The 20,302-nt window shown below is 41.3% G+C and overlaps 1 long non-coding RNA gene across 1 annotated transcript; it reads left to right on the top strand.

Annotated features, from left to right (window-relative positions):
• The first annotated feature begins 1,662 nt into the window (after window positions 1-1,662).
• LOC133501088 (uncharacterized) lies at window positions 1,663-20,302 on the top strand. The gene is made up of 3 exons (XR_009795095.1): window positions 1,663-1,902; window positions 19,433-19,530; window positions 19,653-20,302. It is a non-coding gene; the product is annotated as an uncharacterized LOC133501088 (long non-coding RNA).

The following is a 20,302-nucleotide window of genomic DNA, read 5'->3' as shown; positions in this document are numbered from 1 at the left end:
TGTGACTGGTGACTGACTTTAAAAAAATACAGCTGCTCCTGAAGGTTTAAGTCGAAATTTGGATATGTCTCACTTTGCCAAGAATAGAATGTTTGGATATGTCTCATTTTGGAGAAAAAATGAAATTTGTCATCAAAAAAACTCGGTCAATATTAAAGCCAATATTTTTTTGTAGTATGGTGTTTAGTTACTTTTTAGCATCTCTTTCCAATCCCCCAATAGTTAGAAACATAAATTGAGTTTATTGTTTCCACTTCAATACAAAGCCCTTCTCTCAAAATGAAAAAAACGGATATGTCTCATTTTGAAAACAAACTCTTCATATGTAATTAATGTAGAAAAATAAGGTTCAAAGTTTATAAAATAAGAAAAAAAATGTGCAGATAAAGGACAGGTTCATTTCAATCTATTTCATGGTGCACAAATTATTTTTGATAAATTGCAAACCGGTCTCCTATTCTGTGAGTGACTAGTATGTTAGGGTAAGTATGTAATACTGCTTCTTTTAATACTACGTAGTACTTTCTTAAAATTAAAAACCCTGCTCAAATAAAAGGTTTGGATACATCCATCCATTTTCTTAGCCACTTATCCTCACAAGGGTCGCGGGTGTGCTGGAGCCGATGGCAGGGTACACCCTGAATTGGTTGCCAGCCAATTGCAGGGTACAATGAGACAAACAGCCACACTGATTGTGTTGACCTCAGCAGGGCGCGACGGAGAGGGACGACAAGGAAGTGAGTTAGGGAGTTGGTGGTTAGAAAGCAAAATAAATATCAGGCACGTTGAAAGACACAGTGGACTCTCGTCTATATTATTTAATAACACGACATGGTGTCAGAAGTGGTGTAGTTAGTGTGGACTGGACCTAACAGAGCTTTGTTTGGACCGTGGTGGAGAAAGCATGAGTTTAGAAGGAGGAAACATGACCGGCGGAGTCAGAGCTCCCGCCCAGGTGGACGACGTGCCACAGCAGCTGATAATTTTCCGCCGACCGAGCACTACCTTCAACATCCAACATCCAGCCGCCGGAGCCCTTTGACTTTTCAAAGCCGCGGAAATGGGAGAAATGGATCTGGAGATTTGAAATATTTTGCTTTGCAAGTAACCTACAAGCGAGCTCAGAGAAGAACCAAATAAATACATTGATTTATTGCATGGGAGACGTGGCAGATGACATTCTGCTTGGATTAAACCTGTTGGACCACCAAAGACACAAATACAAAGGAATGAGAGGAGGATTCCAGACGTTCTTTGTTGTGAAGAAAAACGTCATTTATGAGTGCGCCAAGTTCAACATGCGCTATCAGAGGGAGGGAGAAAGTGTGGATTCGTTCATCACCGCACTTTATGCCTTGGCAGAGCATTGTAACTACGGGGTGTTCCACCAGGAAGTAATCAGGGACAGAATTGTGGATGACGTGCTGGACAAGGTCTTATATGAAGGCATGCAGTTGGATGCAGATGTAACTTTGGATAAAGTCATATGAATGGCACGGCAGAGTGAGGAGGTGAAGAAACAGCAGTCAAACAAACAAGCCACACAGTCCTCAGCAACAAAACAACAAAACAGGCGCACAGTCACGGTGTCAAAAATTGTGGGAGCTCTCCTCATCCCATTCGTGACTGTCCTGCCTGTCAGGAAGTTGTAGATTCAGTAGGAGATGGCAGACGAGACCCTGAGCTGGAGATGCTTGGAGGAGCTTGGATGAATTTACATTAATAAACGCAATGTGAAGTTCAAAATTGACACGGGTGCTGATGTCACAGTCTTTCCACACAGTGTTCCAAAGGATATACAAGGACCACTCACCCACACTCAAGAAGGCAACAAAGTCACTGCTTGGACCAGTAGGAGTCCGCTTGAAGTGGTGGGCGTCGCCAGGCTGCTGCTGAGGAAAGGTAAGAGGAAAGAGATGGACAATGTTTACATTGCTTGCTATGTGCATACTGCCTTGCTGGGGAGGTCTGTGAGCTGTAGGCTCGGGCTGGTGGCACGCTTAGATAATGTCACTGTGGAGGCATTAAAGGACAGGGTTAATACTCAATCTGACCAAAAAAATTTAAGGGCTTTTTAGGGGCATTCTCAGGGGCTGACACGAAAAATTTAGGGCTGACACGGAAAAAATTTAGGGCAGACACGAAAAATTTATCGCCATCGTGGGAAATCAAGAGTAAGGAAAAAAGACTCACCCAATGGTGCCATCAACCGTTCTTGGTTCATCAAATGTTCCAGTATCTCAGTACCTGTGTCAGTGATCACCTGTCGCCCCTTGTGGTAGTTCTCATTGATATGACCATTGTCAATGTCTTCACATAACAGTATACAGAAAAACAGATTCTAACTACAATTGCAACTATATACACAAATGTTTTCTACTGATGTCTGTTTCAGCACCCCTACTCTAGCTCCTTGAGCCTATCCAGTGCCTCCTCTATTTGTTGCTGCAGAGGTGCCAAAGTGGCTCTCTTGTCCTTTGCTCTGCCTCTGAGTGCATTGGCCTCGGTAATAAACCTCAGATTCCTCTTTTCTTCTGCCTCCTCACACAGCCTGTCAGCCTTCTCAATAAGCGTTGATATGTCAGTCTCTATTCTGGCTTTTTTGGCTTTGAGGCAGTAAAGATGAAAAGTGGGCAGCGATGCCAAATGTAGCCAGGTACGAAGTCTTCCTTTCCCCACAGTGGTAGTTTTTAGCAATGTCACTGTCTGGGAACATGACTGCAAACACTTTCGAATTATTTTCACAAGATTTGTAACTCTAATGGCTGCAGATCACTTTTAAAGTCCACACGATCGCTGCCTTTAACGAGTCCGTCTTCGTGTATTGAACTACGTTCATAAAGCCTGACTTCTGGCTCGTTGAAGTCGATGGCTGGACAACTGTAGGTGCGCATTAGGGATCGCAACCGGTTACAAATAACCGGTTATAACCGGTTTTGTTTTTTTTTTAAACCGAAAACCGTAATCGGACTTTCGAAATCGTTTAAAATTTCCAATCATTTCTTCCGGTTCCGGTACTCCACATTGCACTATTTTTTCAACATCATTTACACTTTTTTCAAGTTTCGCTGTTAGAGTAAAGTTGGACTCAAAAGAACATTGAGTTAAATCAAAGAAACATCAAACATGGCATCGAGGAAACGCTCGGTATACTTTCATGCCCTTTCTGAAAGTCCGAAAGATGAACGTCAACATTAAATCCGGTAATGAAAGTAAGCGTTTTTTTGCGATCCCTAGTGCGCATGCACTGCTAGTACCACTGCGTGAAGTTGATGCTTCACTATCTTTATATTTTAGAAACAGATTCATACCAACGGAAGATGAGAGAGTCTTCGCCAAATCAGCGTGTCTCATGTTTTTCCGGTGTGACTCCAGCGCTTTGACGCCCATCTTTTCAAGCTGGTAACTCTGCTTGCACAGATGGCAGTAAAACATGTGCCGATCTTTTGGATCTCGACGAACCCAGCTCCCAAACTCCTTACTTTCAACCCAAGCTTCTTGAAAAATGCACTTCCCCGTGATACAAGTTGGATCGATGAAAGAACTACGCTACGTCGTAATGAAGACGAAGTGAAATGCCTACTCACGGAAACAAACAATGTAATATTGACAAGATGGCGACGAGTTGTTAACACGGTGACTTCCGTTGACAATTTCCGGCTGATTTGGACGCCAGACGGATCGCTATTTTTTTTTTTTTTTACATAAAAGATTAATTTATTTTTTAGGGAGAATTTTGGCGGTAGAGGTCCTCCCTTTGATATTTTTTTTAATTTTAAGGCCTTTTTAGGGGCTTGACCGGTTTTCGTGGATTTTAAGGACTTTTAGGAGCCCCTAAATGCACCTTCGAAAATGTAGGGGTTTTTAGGGACTTTTTGGGCCGCGTGCGAACGCTGAAGGAGAATTACCTGAAATTATGCAGCGGCCTTGGAGAAGTACGTCAGTTTTACGCTAACAAGCTGAAACCGGGAGCTGTACCATTCTCTTCCATTCCATTTTCGCTGATGGACAAAGTCAAGCATGAACTGTCCCACATGGAACGATATTAACGTTATTTGCAGAATTGAGGAGCCTGTGGAATGGTGCGCGGGCATCGTTGTGGTGCCTAAAAAGAATGGTGCTGTATATATATGTAGATCTCACCAAGCTAAACAAGTTCATGTGCAGGGAGAAATATATCCTGCCTTCAGTGGACCAAACACTGGGAATTATTTTCAGTAAATTGGATGCCAGCATGGGGTTTTGGTAAATTCCCCTGATGCCAGACTCAGCTAAACTTACAACTTTCATTACGCTATTACTTCAAGCCTCTCACTGTTAGGTTTAAACCCAACCGCTGGATGAATAATGCAAATGACTCGAGAGGAGACCAGCTGACCAGCTGCAACGCCAACACCCGCTCTGAGTCTGTTTTACCAGTGTCCCCCTTTTTATTAGTTTCTTAAAACAAAGGGTCACAAGATCAAAAAACAAATGGAGGAACAGATAGCAATACAAACACAAAAACAAATACAAAGATAAACATTTACATGAATGGTGTTTGAGGAGTATCTACTTTGAAGTCACTAAAGGGGTGCATCTGTTGATGGTGATCAGGAGTATCTGCTTTGAAGTCAGCCAGGGGATGCATCATCCCCCGAGATGTGGGGTGTATTTGCACAAGTTCTCATCTCTATTATCAGTCATCATTCTCTATCATCTAGTACTATTTTTTTTTCCTTGAAAACAAATACACATACACAGAGGAAAAAAATGTTTTTACTCATAATCTGGATCTAGAAACAAGCCAGACAAGTTTAATGGAAAATCGTCATCGCTGTCACTCCATCAACATTCTTCATCAATACCACCTGTTCCTTTGTGGAAAACACTGTTAATAAGTTTAACAAATGAGAGCACATAGACAAAATACAACAGCATTCACACAATGTCAATATTGCTGCGAAAACAGTGACTTATACCAAATTGAAGACATCAGGGCTTTGTATTTTCCAAAGGGACACATCCAGGAGTCCCACACAGACGCGTCAACACCAAAATGTTTTTGACATTTCACCATTAAGGGTTCGAAGACTCTCTTATAGCGTTGGTGTGTGACTTCTTCACACCTGTAATATTTGGCGAGAAGTCTGCGACATTGTTCTCCGAACATAGCACAGAGTTCCCCTCTCTCAGTCAATATGTCAACAGCGACTCCGCCTTGGAATGCCATAAATGAAGTAGCAGATAACTGCTTGTGCACAGCTGCAAACCCTCTTTGTGTGTAACTGCCCAATTTTTTTTTTTTTTTTTGTACGTTGGAATGTTTTGGAGACAAGATTCGAGAGAGCAGACTTCGATGGTTTGGACATGTTCAGAGGCGAGAGAGTGAGTATATTGGTAGAAGGATGCTGAGGATGGAGCTCCCAGGCAAAAGAGCGAGAGGAAGACCAAAGAGAAGGTTTATGGATGTGGTGAGGGAAGACATGAGGGCAGTTGAGGTTAGAGAGGAAGATGCAGGAGATAGGCTAAGATGGCAAAAGATGACACGCTGTGGTGACCCCTAACGGGACAAGCCGAAAGGAAAAGAAGAAGAAGTAATGAATGCAGTTGATTCTGTCTAGTGGTGGAGCCCATCCCTGCCACCACAAGGCAGGAGGCGAGGCACCCTCAAATCAGCTACCAGTCAACCATAGGGAACGTCGAGTTAGACAATAGCAGGAACCACATTTTGGGCTAATTTGGAGTGTCCAATTAATGTCACATGTTTTTTGGGATATGGGAGGAAACCGGAGTGCCCGGAGAAAACTCACGCAGGCACTGGGTCAACATGCAACTCCACACAGGCGGGGCTGGGATTTCAACCCCAGTCCTCAGAACTGTGAGGCCAACACTCCGCAACTGCTCCACTGTTCCACCTTTGTTTTACCATAGGAAACCAATTCTTATTTTTTCCAAAAATGCAGCCTCTAGTCACCAGCCACTAGTTTTTGGATCCCTTTTACTTTCGTTAGTTTTGAAGAAGGGGTACTCGTAGTTATATCTGTGGCCTTGAGACTATTGCCTTTGCAAAGAGGCAAGGTGAGGTATATTTGCTTCTTCATAAAGGTGGTTTCAAAGGTACTTTGGTGGTGCTCAAAATGATTTGGAGTGTCAAAGGTTTTTCATAGTAGGACAACATTCCAATGCTCCACAGATGTGTCATAAGCAATAAGAATGTTATCATGATTGCGACCATGCTACAGACTCCTAATTTGGGACTTAACCACTTTCAGGGTAGGCATTTCATTTAGGTGTCCCTAATAGGTTATGTGTCTTTTAATGTCTTCTCGGACTTTTGGTTATTTTTAGACACTATAAGTCTACACCCAGCCTCGAGTCAGCTTTCCGCTCAACTAACCAAATGGATCCTAGACTGAAATGACATTTTTACAATTTGTCAAATTAACCTAAATTAGTTTTTCCATTTTATTTATTTTTTTTAAGCTGTTGGTGTTGTCGGTAACTTAGAGCGTGCCAATGCTCCTTCCTCACACCTCTCACAAGCACCTAGCCTCCCGGCCCCACTAATTTGGCCTCCTGTTGAGAGCCTGGAAGATGCTTGGCGCTTGTGTGTCCTTTGATCTTTTCACTTTTTTTTCCGCATATAGTCAGCTAAATTCAAATCATCATTAGTTTCATATTGGCCTTCTAAACAATGTTTCATGCAATTTTTTGTAGGACTGAAATAGTCGTAATGTTGATGTAGCATTGAGCAAAATCTAAACTTTGTTCATAGTCTGTTTCCTCCATATACATTTATATATGATATATAATATGTATATGATGGTTGTTTTTTCGATTTTGCCAATGTTTTTCTTTGATTCACAAAACGTGTTTCATTGTCACTGTTAATTTGCTTTTGGAAGGCCATAGCATGGTATTATGTGCATTATGCTACTGTTAAAACACCAAAGTGTTTTGCTGGAAATAACTTTATCCATTTAGAGAATGCTTCTGTAATGGCCAAACAGTATTTTTTTCCTTCACTTTGATATAATTCCAAAAAATCTCTATAAATATACTTTCAAATGGATAAGTAGGTGTCGGAAACCTCCCCCTTTTTGGTCTGAGGCTTGTGGGTTATGTTTAGCACAGATTAAACATGCTTTAAAAAAAATATCCCATAAATTATATAATGTATCTACTCTTCATTTCCCTCCTGTTGAGGCATGTAAAAAGCATGGCTCATTGTGGCCTCCCATTTATATAATGTTTTTGTATTATATTTTTGTATACTATTTTATTGAGGTCATAATTTGACCTTTACAACCCACCATCTAGATAAATTGTTTGCTGTTATTTGTCAAGGCTCATGTTGTATTTGACAGTAAAACTTATGGAACAAAGGCACATTTTTTGGTGACGATGTGGCACATTCTTTGGTTATGATGGAGTTGTCCTTGGCCACTTCTAGGAAGATACTGTTGCATCTGTGTTTAAGGAGGTCGTCTTGTGAACAAGACTCTCCGAAGCAAGGAGGATACTTTGGCTTTGTTGCAAGTCCATAATAAATATGTGAACAATAATTCTAACATTTCCCTCCTGTTTATTATGTATTTGCACAAATTCTTATATCGTCTTGCAACTTCTTCTCATGAAAACATTTTTATGAAACAAATACACGTGCACAGAGAAAAAAAAAATCATCATCATCGTCACTGTCATTCTTCACCATTAAAGGATACATGTCCGCCCCCTGTTCGGTCGCTGGTGACATAACAGTGTTAATAAGTTTCACAATGAAAGCACGCAGACAAAGAATCCATCAACATCCACACAAGGCCAATACTGCTGCAGCAATTGATCCCAAATTTGAGGACAACAAGCCTGTGCATCTTCCAAAGGCATTTATCCAGGTCTCTCACACGGAGGTGTCAATACCAGAATGAGCCGCAGCCTGTGGATCATCCAAAGGCATTTATCCAGGTCTCTCACATAGAGGTGTCAATACCGGAATGAGCCGTTCAGGGTTTGAAACCCCTCGATGGCATGACTCCGTAGCTCTGTGTTGGTTTCACTGCGCAACATTGTTCTCCGAACATAGCACAGATATCTCCTCTCTCAGCCAACCTGTCAACAACAACTCTGCTTTGGAATGCCATAAATGAGCAGATAACTGTTCACGCACAGTTACAAACCCTCTCTGTATCCAATTGCCCAATTCTTGTACATTGTCATGAACGTAGTTCATTCAGTCTGTTTTTGTTGGTTGTACGCCAACAACCTGCTACCAAATTGATCAGCCAATTTATACTCACTTGGAACATCAGTGGCGTCTTCTTCTTCTTTTTTTCCTTTCGCCTTGTCCCGTTAGGGGTCGCCACAGTGTGTCATCTTTTGCCATCTTAGCCTATCTCCTGCATCTTCCTCTCTAACCCCAACTGCCCTCATGTCTTCCCTCACCACATCTATAAACCTTCTCTTTGGTCTTCCTCTCGCTCTTTTGCCTGGGAGCTCCATCCTCAGCATCCTTCTACCATTATACTGACACTCTCGCCTCTGAATATGTCCAAACCATCGAAGTCTGCTCTCTTGAATCTTGTCTCCAAAACATCCAACTTTGGCTGTCCCTCTAATGAGCTCATTTCTAATCCTATCCAAACTCCTCACTCCGAGCGAGAACCTCAACATCTTCATTTCTGCCACCTCCAGTTCATATGAGCGTTCATCTAAAGAACATCAGTGGCGTCGATGTATGTTAAAACACTTATCATTCCCATACTCCTTCTCTTTCGAACAAAGGTAAAAACTGCATGTACAGTAGATGTTAACTCATAAATAGACATAGGATGAACAGACAAATGGCAATAATGAAGTTATTGAAGCACAGTAACCTGTTGCATTTTGTTTTCCATTTATCAAAGACTGTTACCTCCGCATCGCCATCAGATGTCTGTAATTGACAATGTCTTAAAAATCACAAAAATAGTTTTAGTTGCTGATACATTTCCCAATTTGTTTGCAGTAAAACAGATTAAAAAAAATTATGTACATCATTAGAAAACAATGTTTTTTGTTTTTCAAAAGAAGTTAGTGTATACACAGAATCCCCCCTTTTTGTCTTCTTCATTATCAGGTACCGTTCCTCTCATAAATTCTTCTTAGCCGCTTATCCTCGTAAGGGTCGTGGGAGTACTGGAGCCTATCCCAATATCATCGGGCAGGAGGCAGGGTATACCCTGAATTGGCTGCCAGCCAATCGAAGGGCACATCGAGACAGACGACAGTCGCACTCACCATCACACCTAGGGACACTCCAGAGTGTCCAATCAATGTTGCACGCTCCTGGGATGCGGGAGGGAACTGGAGCGCTCGAAGGAAACCTGCACAGGCATTGGGAGAACATGCAATTTCATACAGGAGGGGCTGGGATTAAACCCCAGTCCTCATAACTGTGAGGCCAAAGCCTTACAGCGTCATCACTGTGACGCCATTTTTATACCATGACAACCCAATTATTATTTTGAAAGGCCTGTTGCAATTTGAAACCAGTTTTCCACATCTAATTTGGTGTTTAGATAAGCAGTCACTCCCTTTTAACCTCAAAACTGTCACAAAGCCAGGTCATGGTAGTTTGTGACCTGCACAAAAATACACAGGGAATTGAGGATTGTTTGGAAGACACAAAAGCCCTAGTTCCATGCGCAAGTACACATTTTGTAACACTTGCAACTCTCGTAGTATGATTTCCATTTTCAGATCTACCATGCTATTTTAATTAACTCGCTTGTTTTTTTTTTTTTATCTGCAGTTATCCAATTTGTTTTCTGGGACACCAGAACACCACTGGGACACCATAGGTACCACTCGAGCAGAAAAAATAAAATCCTACACTCAACAGCAAAATTTAACTGTTTAGTTCCCATTATGATAGCAGACTCACTCCCCTAAATGCCTTTGCCCAGGGTGTTTTCTTCACCGGATTGAGACGGAAGGGTTCTAAATACCACTACCCCCTGTATAACCGGACTACAGCAACCATGGCAGTGGGAATGAGAATAGCTATCTTACAAATAGCCAATAAAACAAATTAGTACTAACAATGGTTTCAAAATCAATAACCTTCTTACAATGAGACAAATGAACTCAAGTATTCCTCTCTGCTATTTTTATAGCTGTTGACATGTTTGTTTAGAAAGAGTTCTATCATTTTTGAAAAGGCATCTATTATAACCAAACCTTTTTGTTTTCCTTCTTCACTTCGGTGTAATTCACTAGACTCATAGGGATAGTTTTTAAACAGATATTGTGGTGTAAGGAACCGTCCTCTACATTGGCTCATATTACCTTGTGGATTATGTCTTGCACATGTCAAACATGTCCTACAATTATTATTTTTTTTAATAAAAATTGAAGCCAAAATTGTATAATGTTGATTATACAGACTCACATCCCTCCTGTTTGAGATATGTGACAAAATCATAGCTCAAAATGGCCACCTATTTATAGGATAGGTTTGTTGTTTGGTCATACATAGATGTCTTTTTATAATGTTGTGCATATCTTCTTAATGTGGCTCTTATCTAAATTTGTCATTTATCATATATATATATATAAATGTATATATATATATATATATATATATATATAATGCAGCTTCCTTGAGTATTCTATCAGCGAAAGCATTTCCCAATGAAATCACATCTTTGTTTGATGTATGTGTGAGGCATTTGCATACAGTAACAGTTTTTTGGCATTTGCATTGTATTAAGTAAATCAACTAACAATTTTGCATGTGTTACTTTGACTGTGGATTAATTCATCTCCTTATTGTTTTTCTTTTCCTTCCAGTATTGCGCAAAAATATGCACTGTTGCAAATGCATATTGGCTGTCTATACCATGCATCTTCATAGATGAGCCATCTACAAATCACACGTCTTTCTAGAGTCTAATCTCTCAAGTCACTTCTGCTTTTGGCTCATATTTCTGCTAACTTTTGACAATCATATTTTGCACCATGATGTGGTAAAAAATTTTCCTGGGTTCAATGTCGCTCGTTTGTCTTGATACGCAATGCAGGGACTGCATGTGGCACTCTTAGAACCAGATGATGGAACAAAACTATGGTTGAACTTGTTTCTACAGCAATAGATGTCACAATAACTGCTCTTACACACTGAGGTAATGCACATGCTACGCTGAGTCTATATGTTGTTGCACTAAAACTGAGGTCATAAAATGATCTTGACAATCTAGTATCTGATAAAGGATTTGCTATAATCTGACACTAGTTCCTTCTTTATCTCACAGAAAGCTTTTTCTGATTCTTCTGTCCATTTTAACAATGATGTCATTTTGAGGTATTCCTCATACATTAACTTGGACAAAGGCGCAGTTATTGTTCCATAATTTGTTTGTGGTTTTGGTACATTAAGCAAAACTATTTTTTCTATCATCTAAAATTGTTCTTCGTGGGCTAAGGTTGTATCCTAAGTTCTTAACTTGTTGTCTACAAATTTCCAGTTTGTTCTTGCTAACCTTGTGTCCCTCCTTGCTAAATCTTTTAACAATACTATTGTATCACTTTTGCAAGTTTGCTTGTGGGGTGATGCTAGCAAAACACAATCTACATAAAGTAGAATTTGATTGCCACTTGATAGTTCTAATGTGGACATGACCTGGTAAATGTGTATTTTTGCCTTCAAATGCAAATGCAATTCAATCCACTCCTGTAAAAACGTTTGCATCTGGTCTTAATGAATTCAGTAATGTGTATGTTTGTCTGGGACACTAGGTGCTCGCTGTGTTACAGCAGCATTTACTGCTTGTAGGTCTTGAACTGTTTTCCAACCTCCTGTTTGGGTACTTTCCTTTTTTTTTTACTGGAAAATTTGGCTTGTTGCAGGGAGAGTCTGGACATTCAGTTATTACCCCTGCAGTAACTAATGACTCAATAACTGGCTTTATGCCCATTTAATGCATCTGGTTATAACGAATATTGTTTCATGCATGGTCTAATGCAGCCCTATGGAGGCACAAACCAGTGCAATCTGTAGGCCGGTCTCAAGCCCGGATAAATGCAGAGGGTTGCGTCAGAAAGGGCATCCGGCGTAAAAACTGTGCCAAACAAATATGAGCGTTCATCTAAAGAATCCCATACCGGATCGGTCGTGGCCTGGGTTTACAACGGCCGCCCCCGGCACTGCTAACCTGCAGGGTGTCGGTGGAAATTTAGTTATTGTGGGTCGAAGACAAAGAAGAGGAGGAAACTGGATCCATCGTCAGAAGAAAAAGAGGAATGCACAGAGCCTACAACTGAGTGTAGAGACTTTGAGTGTTGGGACTATGACAGGAAAAGCTCAGGAGTTGGTTGACATGATGATTAGGAGAAAGGTTGATATTCTGTGCATCCAAGAGAGCAGGTGAAAAGGTAGTTCGGCTAGAAGTTTAGGAGCAGGGTTTAAATTATTCTACCACAGAGTAGCTGGGAAGAGAAATGGAGTAGGGGTTATTTTAAAGTAAGAGCTGGCTAAGAATCTCTTGGAGGTGAAAAGAGTATCAGATCGAGTGATGAGACTAAAATTTGAAATTGAGCGTGTTATGTATAATGTGGTTAGGACAGGTAGGATGTGACCTAGAGTTGAAAGAGAAATTCTGGAAGGAACTAGATGAAGTAGTTCTGAGCATCCTAGACAGCGAGAGAGTTGTGATTGGTGCAGATTGTAATGGACATATTGGTAAAGGAATCAGGGGGGATGAAGAAATGATGGGTAAGTACGGCATCCAGGAATGGAACTTTGATTGTCAGATGGTGGTGGACTTTGCAAAAAGGATGGAGATGGCTGTAGAGAACACTTATTTCCAGAAGAGGGAGGAACATATAGTGACGTACAAGAGCGGAGGTAGAAGCATGCAGGTGGATTATATTTTGTGCAGACGATGTAATCTGAAGGAGGTTACTGACTGTAAAGTAGTGGTAGGGGAGAGTGTAGCTCAACAGCATAGGATGGTGGTGTGAAGGATGACTCTGGTAGTGGGTAGGAAGATTAAGAGGACAAAGGTAGAGCAGAGAACCATGAGGTTGAAGCTCAGAAAGGAAGAATGTTGTGCGGCCTTTCGGAAAGAGGTGAGACAGGCTCTCGATGGACAGGAGGAGCTCCCGGAAGACTGGACTACGACAGCCAAGGTAATCGAGAGACAGGCAGGAGAGTACTTGGTGTGTCTTTTGGTAGGAAAGGGGAGAAGGAGACTTGGTGGCGGAACCCCAAAATACAGGGAGTCATACAAGGAAAGATATTCGCGACGAAGAAGTGGGACACTGAGAGGACTGAGGAGAGGCGAAAGGAGTACATCGAGATGTCACACAGGGCAAAGGTAGAGGTGGCAAAGGCTAAACAAGAGGCATATGAAGATGTACACCAGGTTGGACACGTAAGAAGGAGAAAAAAGGATCTCTACAGGTTGGCCAGACAGAGGGATAGAGATGGGAAGGATGTGCAGCAGGTAAGGGTGATTAAGGATGGAGATGGAAATGTGTTGACTGGTGCCAGTAGTGTGCTAAATAGATGGAAAGAATACTTTGAGTAGTTGATGAATGAAGAAAATGAGAGAGAAGGAAGAGTAGAAGAGGCAAGTGTGAAGGATCAGGAAGTGGCAATAATTAGTAAGGGGGAAGTTAGAAAGGCACTACAAAGGATGAAAAATGAAAAGGCAGTTGTTCCTGATGACATACCGGTGGAGGTATGGAAGCAATTTGGAGAGATGGCTGTGGAGTTTTTGACCAACTTATTCAACAGAATACTAGCAGGTGATAAAATGCCTGAAGAATAGAGGAAAAGTGTTCTAGTTCCCATTTTTAAGAACAAAGGCGATGTTCAGAGCTGTGGGAATTATTGAGGAATAAAGTTGATGAGCCACACAATGAAGTTATGGGAAATAGTAGTGGAGGCTAGATTCAGGACAGAAGTAAGTATCAGCGAGCAACAGTATAGTTTCATGCCTCGAAAGAGTACCACAGATGCATTATTTGCCTTGAGGATGCTAGTGGAGTAGTACAGAGAAGGTCAGAAGGAGCTACATTGTATCTTTGTGGATCTAGAGAAAGCCTATGACAGAGTACCAAGAGAGGAACTGTGGTACTGCATGCATAAGTCTGGTGTGCCAGAGAAGTATGTTAAAATAGTACAGGACATGTATGATGGCAGCAGAACAATGGTGAGGTGTGCCTTAGGTATGATAGAAGAATTTAAGGTGGAGGTGTGACTCCATCAGGGATCAGCTCTGAGCCCCTTCCTGTTTGCAGTTAGACTGGAATCCCCTTGGACTATGATGTTCGCACATGATATTGTGATATGCAGTGAAAGCAGAGAGCATGCAGAGGAACAATTAGAAAGATGGAGACATGCACTGGAAAGGAGAGGAATGAAGATTAGCCGAAGTAAAACAGACTATATGTGCGTGAATGAGAAAGGTGGAGGGGGAAGAGTGAGCCTACAGGGAGAAGAGATAGCGAGGGTGGAGGACTTCAAATTTTTCGGGTCAACAATCCAGAGCAATGGTGAGTGTGGTAAGAAAGTGAAGAAACGGGTCCAAGCAGCTTGGAAAGGCTTGCGGAAGGTGTGTAGTGTGTGATGTGACAGAAAAGTCTCTACTAGGATGAAGGGCAAAGTTTATAAAACAGTGGTGATGATGTACGGATTAGAGACGGTGGCACTGAAGAAACCACAGGAAGCAGAACTGGAGGTAGCAGAAATGAAGATGTTGAGGTTCTCGCTCAGAGTGAGCAGGTTGGATATGATTAGAAATGAGTTCATTTGAGGGACAGCCAAAGTTGGATGTTTTGGAGACAAGGTTCGAGAGAGCAGACTTCGATGGTTTGGACATGTTCAGAGGCGAGAGAGTGAGTATATTGGTGGAAGGGTCCTAAGGATGGAGCTGGCAGGCAAAAGAGCGAGAGGAAGACCAAAGAGAAGGTTTATGGATGCGATAGAGATAATGCAAGAACTCATAAAAAAAGAAATGTTGAAATGTGATGTGATTCAGGCTATGTTTTTGTCATGTAAATGTTTAGTTAGCTGCAGGATTGTTGGTTGAGTTATTGATTTGTTGAAGTGAATTATTCAAGGTAAAGCTAAAATGTTGTGTGTGTGGTTCACTGTCGGGGACAGGTACACACAGGAGCAGACCTTCAAACCATGAGGCTGAATAACCCTGTAGGTCTGTTGAATCATTGGCAGTCCACCCAATGATTCTAGAAAGGGGAGATGTGGTGTGATTGTATTGACGTCAGCAGGGCGCAACACAGAGTGGCGACAAGGAAGTGAGTTAGGGGGTTGAAGGTTCAAAAGCAAAATAAATATCACGCACATTCAAAGACACAGTGGACTCACGTCTATATTATTTAATAACACGACAACACCGAGGGGCAATTTAGAATGTCCAATTAATGTTGCATGTTTTTGGAATGTGAGAGCAAACCAGAGAAAACACATGCAGAACATGCAAACTCCACACAGGGAGGGCTGGGATTGAACACGGGTCCTCAGCACTGTGAGGCCAACACTTTCCAGCAGCTCCACCATGTTGCCATTTGTACACAATATTATCCTGTTTTTCTAGTTGAGAATGTTCAAACTCTGTGCGTTAGTCTATTATTTTTCGCTAAGAACGACATGTGCTTCTTTCATTCAACCATGTCAACAGTGTTCAAAGTTTTCAGGAAATACAACATGAACAACATACCTCTTCAACATGTCTTTTAACAAAAGCTCTCCGCTGTTTTGGTACTTTCTGTGGGGCTGCTGAGCTTGTCGAAGCGTGTCCAGGATTCAAATTTGCCTTTGGTGACATCAATTTGTTCAGGTGTCGGATCTGGCTGTTTGATAGGCACTGATCCGAGTTTTAACACTGAAAACCCATGTCAGACATGAGTCCAGCAGTAAAAGAGTCCGGGGGTGAAATGTTCACTGCATATGATAGCCTGCTGACCGTGGAATAGAGCTTCACGGCACCATATTGCTGGTCAAAAAGAGCTGCTCGACAGTGTGGGGGACATTGAACTGGAGCAGAATACTCACAATGCCCGAGACTTGGTGTGCTGTTAGTTGTTCCAACAGATAAGACAGATATTCAAAGAGGTCATTCTATAGAATACCAGCTGAAAAGACCAGAAAAGATCGATGGATTTCGACAATTAAACGTGATGGATGGTGCCCAACCAAAGACACACAACTGTGTAGCGATCACTTCATCAGGTGGGAGTTATTATTCTCAATCTCAAATTGCCAAGAAGTATTTATAATGCCAAGTTGGCTCATTTGAGAAAAATGTGTTAAAAAAAAAACAAAAAAAAAAACGACAGGGAGTCATCTCCAACATATACGGAAGCATGTTGAGGCCACACGCTAAATTTCGGTAAACCTCTCCCCGACAGACGTTTTTTTTTTTTTTTTTTAAATATGCATAGTTCTCAAATGAGTCCAATGTGTATTTAAATAGAGAAAAACCGTCGGTCACAGAGATGTTTACGTAGGTTAACGTGTGGCCACAACATGCTTCCGTGTACGTGGACTGAAGCTTCTCCCAGCGGTTTATTTTCCAATCATAGTTAATGAATGCGAGTTTGTGTAAAAATAGGGGTCATTTATTTAAATATTGGTATTTGTATTGAAACAATCTGAGTGGCTTCATCACTATGTGGGATTTATTCTTGATTGAGAACACATCCGGCAACGAAGTATTTGTACGCGTCCAGACTTTTCTACGCTTTCAAACTCCTCTGTGTAAATCTCCACGACTTACTCACTAGATATATGTGTATATCCAGTTGTCCAAGACAAGCGGAAGCCAATTAACAGTCCACTATTTATCGGCGAAAACATTGACTTTGGCATTAAATATGGGTCCCCTATGGCAAGTGTCTTTCGTTTTTACACGTACCTTTGTTTATTATCACCTTCTAAATGTTTAATGGTCTTGGACAAAACTCCAAGAGACATATTGTCGTGTCGTCTCCGACCGACTTAGCATTGAACAATGCTTTGCTTGACTGGGAATATGGCTAGTCATGTGATTTCGGTGACGTAGGTGCACGAGCTCTATAGATGCTTTGCAGTCACATCACGCCTAACACGTGTTTTTGTTTGGACACCATCTTGGATGGCAAGATTGTGTCTACATATCATGGTGGACTCATCATCGTCGGACCTAAACTCGACAGTTTTATCAGATATGGAACAACAGTTGGACAGTTAACACAAACAACGATATACAGAAAAGATATAAGCAAGCAAGCAATCGGTGTCGATCCTTATTGCATACCTTTACATAATTTTACTAGTTTTATTGATTTCGTTTGCAAGCCAGATCTACCTTACTGTGAAGAAAATAAGTATTTGAACACCCTGCAATATTGCAAGTTCTCCCACTTAGAAATCATGGAGGGGTCTGAAATTTTCATCGTCGGTGCATGTCCACCGTGAGAGAGATCATCTAAAAAGAAAAATCCAGAAATCACAACATATGATTTTTTAATGATTTATTTGTGTGATGCATCTGCAAATAAGTATTTGAACACCTGCAAAAACTGATGGTAATATTTGGTACAGTATGTGTTTGCAATTACAGAGGTCAAATTTTTGTTCACCAGGTTTGCACACACTGCATGAGGGATTTGGACCACTCCTCTAAGGAGTGGCTGGTGCTCCTACAACAAGACCTAAAATAAATAAATAGATAAATAAATAACAATAAAAACCCTTCCATCCATTTTCTTGGCTGCCTCTCCTCATAAGGGTCACAGGAGTGCTTGAGCCCTTCCCAGCTGTCAACGGGCAGGAGGCAGGGTACACCCTGAACTGGTTTCCCAGTCAATCGCAGGGCCGCAGTTCTAAATATCACCTTTGTTCTTAAAAATGGGGATGAGCACAGTTTTCCTCCATTCTTCTGGCATCTTCTCTCCCGCTTGTATTCTATTGAAGAAGTTGGTCAAAAACTCCACAGTCACCTCTCCAAATTGCTTCCATACCTGCACTGGTATGTCATCAGGACCAACTGTCTTTCCATTTTTCCACTATGTCCAGTGCCTTTCTAACTTCTCCCTTCATGAACAATGCCAATTTCCAGTAACACACTGCAGGAGGGATTTTGTCCCACTCCTCCACACAGATCTTCTCTATTTCAGACAGGTTTCTGGGCTGTTGCTGAGAAACACGGAGTTTCAGCTCCCTCCAAAGATTTTTTGTTGGGTTAAGATCTGGAGACTGGCTCGGCCACACCAGAACCTTGAGATGCTTCTTACAGAGCCACTTCTTGGTTTTCCTGGCTGTGTGCTTCGGATCGTTGTCATGTTGAAAAACCCAGCCATGACCCATTTTCAATGCTCTAACTTAGGGAAAGAGGTTGTTCCCCAAAATCTCACAAAACATGGCCGCGGTCATCCTCTCCTCAATACAGTGCAGTCGTCCTGTCTCATGTGCAGAAAAACACCCCCAAAGCAAGATGCTACTACCCCCATGCTTCACAGTAGGGATGGTGTTTTTGGGATGGAACTCATCATTCATCCTCTTCCAAAAACGGGTAGCGGAATTATGACCAAAAAGTTCCATTTTGTTCTCATCTGACCACAAAAAATTCTCCAATGACTCCTCTGTATCATCCAAATGGTCATTGGCAAACTTAAGACGGCCATTGACATGTGCTGGTTTAAGCAGGGGAACCTTCCATGCGATGCATGATTTCAAACCATGACGTCTTAGTGTATTACCAACAGTCACCTTGGAAACAGTGGTACCAGCTCTTTTCAGGCCATTGACCAAGTCCTGTCGTGTAGTCTTGGGCTGATTCCTCACCTTTCTCAGGATCATTGAGACCCCAGAGGTAATATCTTGCTTGGGACTACACTCCGATTGAGATTGACTGTCATGTTTTGCTTTTTCTATTGCTCCAACAGTGGATCTTTTTTCACCAAGCTGCTTGGCAATTTCTCTGTAGCCCTTTCCAGCCTTGTGAAGTTGTACAGTTTTGTCTCTGTTGTCTTTGGACAGCTCTTTGGTCTTGGCCATGTTACAAGTTTGAGTCTGACTGATTGTATGGGGTGGACAGGTGTCTTTATGCAGCGAACGACCTCACATAGGTGCATCTGATTCAGGATAATACATGGCGTGGAGGTGGACTTTTAAAGGCGGACTAACAGGACTTTGAGGGTCAGAATTCTAGCTGATAGACAGGTGTTCAAATACTTATTTGCAGCTGTATCACATAAATAAAGCCTTAAAAAATCCTACATTGTGATTTCTGGATTTTCCTTTTTAGATTATCTTTCTCACAGTGGACATGCACCTACGATGAAAATTTCAGATCCTTCCATGAGTTCTAAGTAGGAGAACTTGCAATATAGCAGGATGCTCAAAATACTCATTTTCTTCACTGTATATTGACATTGATGGCTACACATCTTGTGATTGTTGCAGCGTGGGGTTCATCGAGATCAAGTGCACGAGTGTCTGCACTGGAAGAAAGAGACAGCTCATAAGAAAGGGAAGGTATTCTGGAGCTCAAAAAATCACAGGTATTTTTTTATCAAATGCAGGCACAATTAGGGGTTATCGGTCTAAACTTTTGTGATTTTGTTGTTTGGACAAAACAAGGTTGTCATGTACAAAGAATAACATATGATGACATGTTTTTCAGGGAACAGACTTTGAAAGCTGGCAAATATCACAGAAATGTTACTCTCCCAGAATTAGTGGCAAGTTGGTTTTCAAGAAATCCAGACTTGATCTGTGAAGCCAGCAGATGTAACCAGAAGTGACACAGCAAGTGGAGTATGCTACTGCAGAAAGCCCATTGATAACAAACTGATTGTGAGTTCTCATCTGGCTTGTGTAAAATTGTTAAGTTTCACATAAATTGCCTCCAAGTGAAAAATGTTCCAAAGAGGAAGTGGACATGCCCAGACTGGAGAAAAATTCTGAATTTTCAAAAGTCAAATTAAGAGATATGTTAATTTTGAAAACCTAGTGTTCTTCCTGAAGGTTTTATTGTATTTTTTTTCTTTTAATAGAATCCAAATAGTTGTACATTCATTGTTTATGTAGCCAAATTGCACATTTTGTATGTGTACTTGTATGTATGTACCAGTGCACGTATGTATCTCAATGTTAAGTTGTTTGGAATTCTAACTTTGTGAAAACACAAGAGAAAGATAATTTTCAAATGCAAACAATATCTTTAATCATCTCGCTTTTTTTGTATTCAAAAAAGTTGGAATGCACAGGACACAAATTTGTATAAAATTATTATGTGCACCAATATTCGTCACAAATGTTTTATCACTCATA

Source organism: Syngnathoides biaculeatus, chromosome 5 (genome assembly GCF_019802595.1).
Source record: "Syngnathoides biaculeatus isolate LvHL_M chromosome 5, ASM1980259v1, whole genome shotgun sequence".
NCBI lineage: Eukaryota > Metazoa > Chordata > Actinopteri > Syngnathiformes > Syngnathidae > Syngnathoides > Syngnathoides biaculeatus.
This window is presented reverse-complemented; position numbering and strand designations above follow the sequence as displayed.